Here is a 6,485-nt window from a genome sequence, read left to right as displayed (position 1 = left end):
CTTCCTGGATTCAAGTAATCCTCCCACCTCAGCCTCCCAAGTAGCTGGGATCACAGGCATGTGCCACCATGCCCAGCTAATTTTTTTTTTTTTTTAATTTTTGGCAGAGATTAGATCTCTCTATGTTACCCAGGCTTGTTTGAAATCCTGTGCTGAAACTAGCTTTGTAACTAAGTCTTGATTACTGGAGAACTCTGAGTTTATCCCTGTGCATAAGAAGGACATAGGTATAGAAAAATTTATTGAATTTGCTTATGACAGGTTGGTATAAAAGTCCAATTATATTATAATAATGGGCTTATCAAATATTTATTAATGTTGAATTAATGTTTTTTTTCAAACACAGAGTCTTGCTCTTGTCATCCAGGCTGGAGTGCAATGGTGCCATTTCAGCTCACTGCAACCTCCATCTCCTGGGTTCAAGTGATTCTCCTGCATCAGCCTCCCGAGTAGCTGGGATTACAGGCGCCCACCACCATGTCCAGCTAATTTTTGTATTTTTAGCAGAGACAGGGTTTCACCATGTTGTCCAGGCTGGTCTCAAACTCCTGACCTCAGGTGATCCACCCGCTTCAGTCTCCCAAAGTACTGGGATTACAGGCGTAAGCCACCACGCCCGGCCGGAATTTATGTTTTATTGTACATAATATTTATTTTTTGGATGATTGGAGAACAATGATGCCAGTTTGATGGACTCTCCATATGAAATGCCCCAAAACACAGTATCATTACCTTAAAGGTTAGTAGAGATATGCATGCATTTACATTGCAACATTGATAGAAACCACATTTAGAAGATAGAGCATGAATATGTTCGTGCGGAGCCCTTGACTGTATTTAATCTTACATTAAGCCAGGAGGATGTCTACTGTTATCTAGCGAGATGGCCTGCTCATTAAATGTCCTGGAGGTGCACTTTATCCATCTTTTGGTAGGACCTCTGCTATATTCCTACCTCTGTCCTTCCCACTTTCCTAGAATCCTGAAGAAGTTTACAGCTTATAAGGAAATATTCTTGCCCGTCTGTTAACAGTGCATCTGCCCAGTAGACTGGAAGCCCAGGACTCCTGCCCCTGCCAAGCAAGTTTTCTCATTTGCCAAGCTGGAAGTTGAGGCTCTCTTTAGTGATATCAATACAAATGTTTCTGTCATTATTTACTTGTTTCATGGACTTGATTCAACTAACATCTATTTATTACCCTTTATATGCCAGGCCATCTTCACGATACTGAATATTAAAAGATAAACAAAATGAGGGCTATTTTTGCAATAAATTTGAACTCTATATCAAAATCATGTGGAAATATATTAACAGAGAATTAAGTCTAGGTTAAGAACAAGAAAATCCTAAAAACTAATTTAGTATATTGGGAGGCTGAAATGGGAAGACCACTTGAGGCCAGGAGCTCAAGACCAATCAGTCTGGGCAACATAGCCAGACTGTATCTCTACAAAAAAAAAAAAAAAAAAAAATAGCTGGGTGTGATGGCATACACCTATAGTCCCAGCTACTCAGGAGGCTGAGGTGAGAGGATTCCTTGAGCTCAGGAATTTAAGGCTGCAGTGAGCTATGATTGTGCCACTGTACTCCAGCCTGGGTGACAGGGAGAGATTCCATCACTAAAAAATAAAAAATGATGGCCGGGTGCAGTGGCTCACACCTATAGTCCCAGCACTTTGGGAGGCCGAGGCGGGTGGATCATCTGAGGTCAGGAGTTCGAGATCAGCCTGCCCAACATGGTGAAACCCCATCTCTACTAAAAATACAAGAAATTAGCCAGGCATGGTGGCAGGCACCTGTAATCCCAGCTACTCAGGAGGCTGAGGCAGGAGAATCACTTGAACCGGGGAGGCGGAAGTTGCAGTGAGCCAAGATCATGCCACTGCACTCTAGCCTGGGCGACAGGAGCGAAACTCCGTCTCAAAAAAAAAAAAAAAAAATTAGTACTGTTGTGTGTTGCTAAATGATGCAGATATATTCTGAGAAATGTGTCATTTAGTGATTTCATTGTATGAAAATCATAGAGTGTATTTACACAAACCTAGATGCTATAGCTTACTACACACCTAAGCTATAAGGTATAGCCTATTGCTCCGAGGCTACAAACCTGTATAGCACATTACTGTACTGAATACTGTAGGCAATGGTAAGACAATGATAAGTATCTGTGTATCCAAACATAGAAGAGGTACAGTAAAAATATGGCGTAAAAGATTAAAAAAAAATGAGGCCACGTGCGATAACTCATGTTTGTAATCCCATCACTTTGGGAGTCCGAGGCAGAAGGACCACTGGAGCCTAGGAGTTTGAGACCAGCCTAGGCAGGATAGGGAGACCCTGTCTCTACAAAATTTTTTTGAAAACTAGCCATGTGTCATGGCATGTACTTGTGATCTCATCTACTTGGGAGGCTGAAGTCTGAGGATCGCTTGAGCCCAGAAGGTTCAAGGCTGTAGTGACTTTAGCCTGGGTAACAGGAGCAAAAGCCTATATCAAAAGAAAAAATATATATATTTAAAAAAGTGGTACTATGAATGGAGCTTGCAAAACTGCAAGTTTTTCTGAGTAAGTCAGTGAGTGAGTGGTGAGTGAATGTGAAAGTCTAAGATATTGCTATACACTACTGTAGATTTTATACACATTGCACATTTAGGCTATACTAAATTTATTTAAAAAATAGTATTCTTCCTTTAATAATAAATTAACCTTAGCTTACTATAATTTTTTTACTTTATCAACTTTATAATTTTTTCAATTATTTTACTGTTTTGTAATAATGCTTAGCTTAAAACACAAACACATTTTACAGCCAAACAAAAATATTTTCTTTCTTTATATCCTTATTCTAAAAGTATTTTTTCTATTTTTACATGTATTTTTTACTTTTAAGGCATTTTTGTTAAAAACTAAGACATAAGTACACACATTACCCTAAGCCTACACAGGGTCAGAGTCATCAATATCATTGTCTTCCTCCTCCACATTTTTTCCCATTTCAAGATCTTCAGGGGCAATAACACACATAGAGCTGTCTGTCATCTCCTGTGATAACAATGCCTTCTGGAATACCTCCTGAAGGACCTGCCTGAATCTGTTTTACAGTTAACTTTTTTTTTTTTTAGTAAATAGGAGTATACTCTAAAATAATTAAAAATATAGTATAGTAAATATATAAATAAATAACATTTATTATCATCAAGTTTTATGTACTGTACATAATTGTACATACTATACTTTTATATGACTGGCAGTGCAGTAGGTTTGTTCACACTAGTATCCCTACAAACAGGCGAGTAATGTGTTGCCTTGCAACATTATGACAGCTATGATATCACTAGGCAATAAAATTTTTTCAGCTTCATTATAATCTTTTTTTTCTTTTTTTCTTGAGACACAGTTTTACATTGTTGCCCAGGCTGGAGTGCAGTGGCATGATCTTGTCTCATTGCAACCTCTGCCTCCCAGGTTAAAGTGATTCTTGTGCCTCAGCTTCCCGAGTAGCTGGGATTATAGGTGTAATTACAGGTGTAATTACAGGCGTGCCGCCATGTCCAGCTGATTTTTGCATTTTTAGTAGAGATGGGGTTTCACCATGTTGGCCAGGTTGGTCTCAAAAACTTCTGACCTCAAGTGATCCAGCCTCCTTGGCCTCCCAAAGTGCTGGGATTACAGGTGTGAGCCACCACACCTGGCCCATAATCTTTTTTTTTTTCTATTAACAAGTCTTCCCACTTTTATTTTCCATTCATCATGCTCCTTTTTGTCAAAATCATAGCCCGCTTCTTTAAAATTGACAACCAAGATTCACTGGCAAGCATCCTTTGTCCTTGGACCATATAATCCCAGCTTTTGCCATTATGTGTTTTTTTTTTTTTCTCCCAAGCCGACAAGTTTCCTGGAGCCAACCTTTGCAGCTCAAAATTGTTCACGTAATTTTATACTTTATGGCTTTGAGCCATGAACACTTGTACAACGTTGTTTTGCCACTTTTCATTTTATTTGGCGATTATTTCCCCCTGGAATACTCCCTTTGTATTAGCCAAAGGAGTGAAAGTTTGTATTGATTTCTTAGATGGTGCATGGGGGGTTGTGAACATATTTAAGACACAGAGCTGGACAGATAGCAAGATGAAGCTGTCTTATGAGATAAGAGGATTGAGCTCTGAAATGCCCAGGGTCCAATCAGCCTCAGGTGTAATTCTCCCGTCATGCTTCTATAGGCCAAGAGTAGCTTGAGGGGGATGCAGAGCCTGCTAATCTATAAGGTAAGACCAGCCAAAGGCTAATATCTGGGGGGTGTGGGAGGGGCTCCCAGCTCAGGCATTCTCTTCCTTGGATGGGGATTCTGGCCTCCAGAGGAGGTGCTCCTTGAGGTTCTAGCCCTCACCAGCCACTCAGATCACCTGCAGCAGCACCTGCCTATCACTCAGCACTTTGAACAGGTGAGAACACCCCTTCCCCCATACACACGCTTGGTATTATCACTGAATCCTCCACCCACCCCAGTCCCCATCCACACATCTTGCCTCTCTCCTCACTTACCCTAATATTTGGCACCCACTTCACACTCACCCTCTTCCAACAAGCCTCAGCCCCCTGATTCTGCAGCTCCCAAGGTCCTGTCTTTCCCACCCTTTGCAGAACCAGCCCCTCCACCCCAGCAAGAGACTCCAGCTGGAAGAGGAATCTTCTAAGCCCCCAAGGGAGGGGTAAAGCTAGAGGGGAGCACCAATATTGAAAGCAGGAGGCCACAACTGATGCGGAGAAGGGTACCCAAACTCCAGAGCAGCCTGACTAGGGCTGGGGCTCTCAGGCAAATACCTGAGGCTGCCCATCCTCATCCAGAACACCTCCTCTGAGCCCTAAGGATGAGGGGAGCCTATGGCAAAAGAAGCTATAGGCAGCAGCATCTTGAGGTCTAGAGAATAACTGGATTTGTTGAGTGAGATTCTGGACAGTCTGAGTGTTGGAGCCAAGAGTGCAGGCAGCCTGAGACCAGGCCAGAATTTAAACTGCTGTCACAGAGGGGACCTAGACAGCTGATTCATCCTGGTGGAAACCCTGCCTCTTCCCCAAGTTTTACCCTAATGGTCCATTCAACTTGCCAACCCCTTTGCCATCTAAAGGCCAGCAACTTGCCTGTCTCTCCACCCTGCCCAGCCCAACATACCAGGAAGAGCAAGATAGCAACCAGACAATGAGAAACTGCCAGAGCTTCAGCCCCTGTCCCTGCCTGCAGACCTGCCGTCTCTGCAAAATGCCTCATCTCTGGATGCTACAAGCTTCTCAAGGAATCTCAAGTCCTAGCTGTCCTAGAGGCTAACCAAGAAGTCATCTCTCCATTTCAGTCCTCAACAGCTCCTGCAGACCCAAGTAGCGGAGGGGACCCCGAACACTCTCCTCCCACAGAGTCCCTAATCCTTTATCTCTCCCCTCCCTACAAGGCAGCCAAAGATTCTAGAGCCCAGGAGAGCCCCAGTTCCAGGCTCTTCACAGTGCCCACCCAGCCCAGCCCTCCAGAAAGCCCCCCAATTCCAGCCCCCACAAAGTCCAACTTTGATATTGTCCTGATAGTCCAGCCTCTTGATCCTTCCCCAGACCCTAGTTCTCCAGAGAACCCCAGAGCCCAGCCTCGCAAAGTCCTGCTAGCAGAGCACACTCACCTCCAGTCACTGGAAGAATTGGGAGGCCTGAATTCCATCACCCACCAGCAACCAGCAAGAGCCCCAGGCCAGGAGCCAGCCGAGAGTGGCTGATCTTAAGTGCTTTGACGGTTAAGGATCAAGGGTTGGGAGGAGACTCCTGTCCTTCAATAAAGCCACAAGAGCCAGAAGCTGGTTTTTCCTGGTGAATTTCTCTAAGGCCCTCTCTCTGGAGGGGAACACAACCTACCCACCTCTCACCCTCCAAGGGCAGCCTCTTTAACTGGATCCTAGAAGGGAGTTCCAGGAAGCCCCCCAATATACCGGGATCCTTACAACCTTACAGTTCCTCTGCATTTGTGTCTTCCGTCTTGGCTAATGCCTCCAACAGCTCAAAACAAACAAACTTTATTATACTTCACTATTAATTTTATATAAGTATATAAAAAGTTAACAGCCCTGCCCTCCCTTGTCCTCAGGAGCAGTCTTTGAAACACCTTCTTCCATGCTATTCTTAAGAACTGGGTGGATCTGATTGCCCAGAGAGGGCTCTACCTTTCCCCAAGGTCACACAGCCATGAAGTGGGACAAATGGAGGAGAGGGGAACTAGATGGGCAGGCAGCCCCACAGTTTCTTCTTGGAGTCCTGAGGGACCCAGGCCTCAAGTGCATGGGAGAACTGAAAGAAAGGAGAGGGAGTTGTCAGGTCTGCAGTGCACACAGAGGGAAGATGGTTCCACAAGCGAGGAGGTGGATCCCCAGCCCTGACACCCTCAGCTGTAGGCACAGCCGACTGCCTGACAGGCGGACGCCCCCCCAGGCCCTCCTGCAAGTCCTCCTGA

General features: G+C 44.3%; 1 pseudogene; it reads left to right on the top strand.

The window, feature by feature from the left end:
• The first annotated feature begins 883 nt into the window (after nt 1-883).
• Nucleotides 884-5,779, top strand: LOC100973154 (DENN domain-containing protein 1C-like; annotated as a pseudogene).
• The last annotated feature ends 706 nt before the right edge of the window (nt 5,780-6,485 follow it).

This window comes from Pan paniscus, chromosome 5 (assembly GCF_029289425.2).
Source record: "Pan paniscus chromosome 5, NHGRI_mPanPan1-v2.0_pri, whole genome shotgun sequence".
In the NCBI taxonomy this organism is placed as follows: Eukaryota; Metazoa; Chordata; class Mammalia; order Primates; family Hominidae; genus Pan; species Pan paniscus.
The sequence above is the reverse complement of the archived record's forward strand: the minus strand, read 5'-3'. Positions and strand labels throughout refer to the sequence as shown.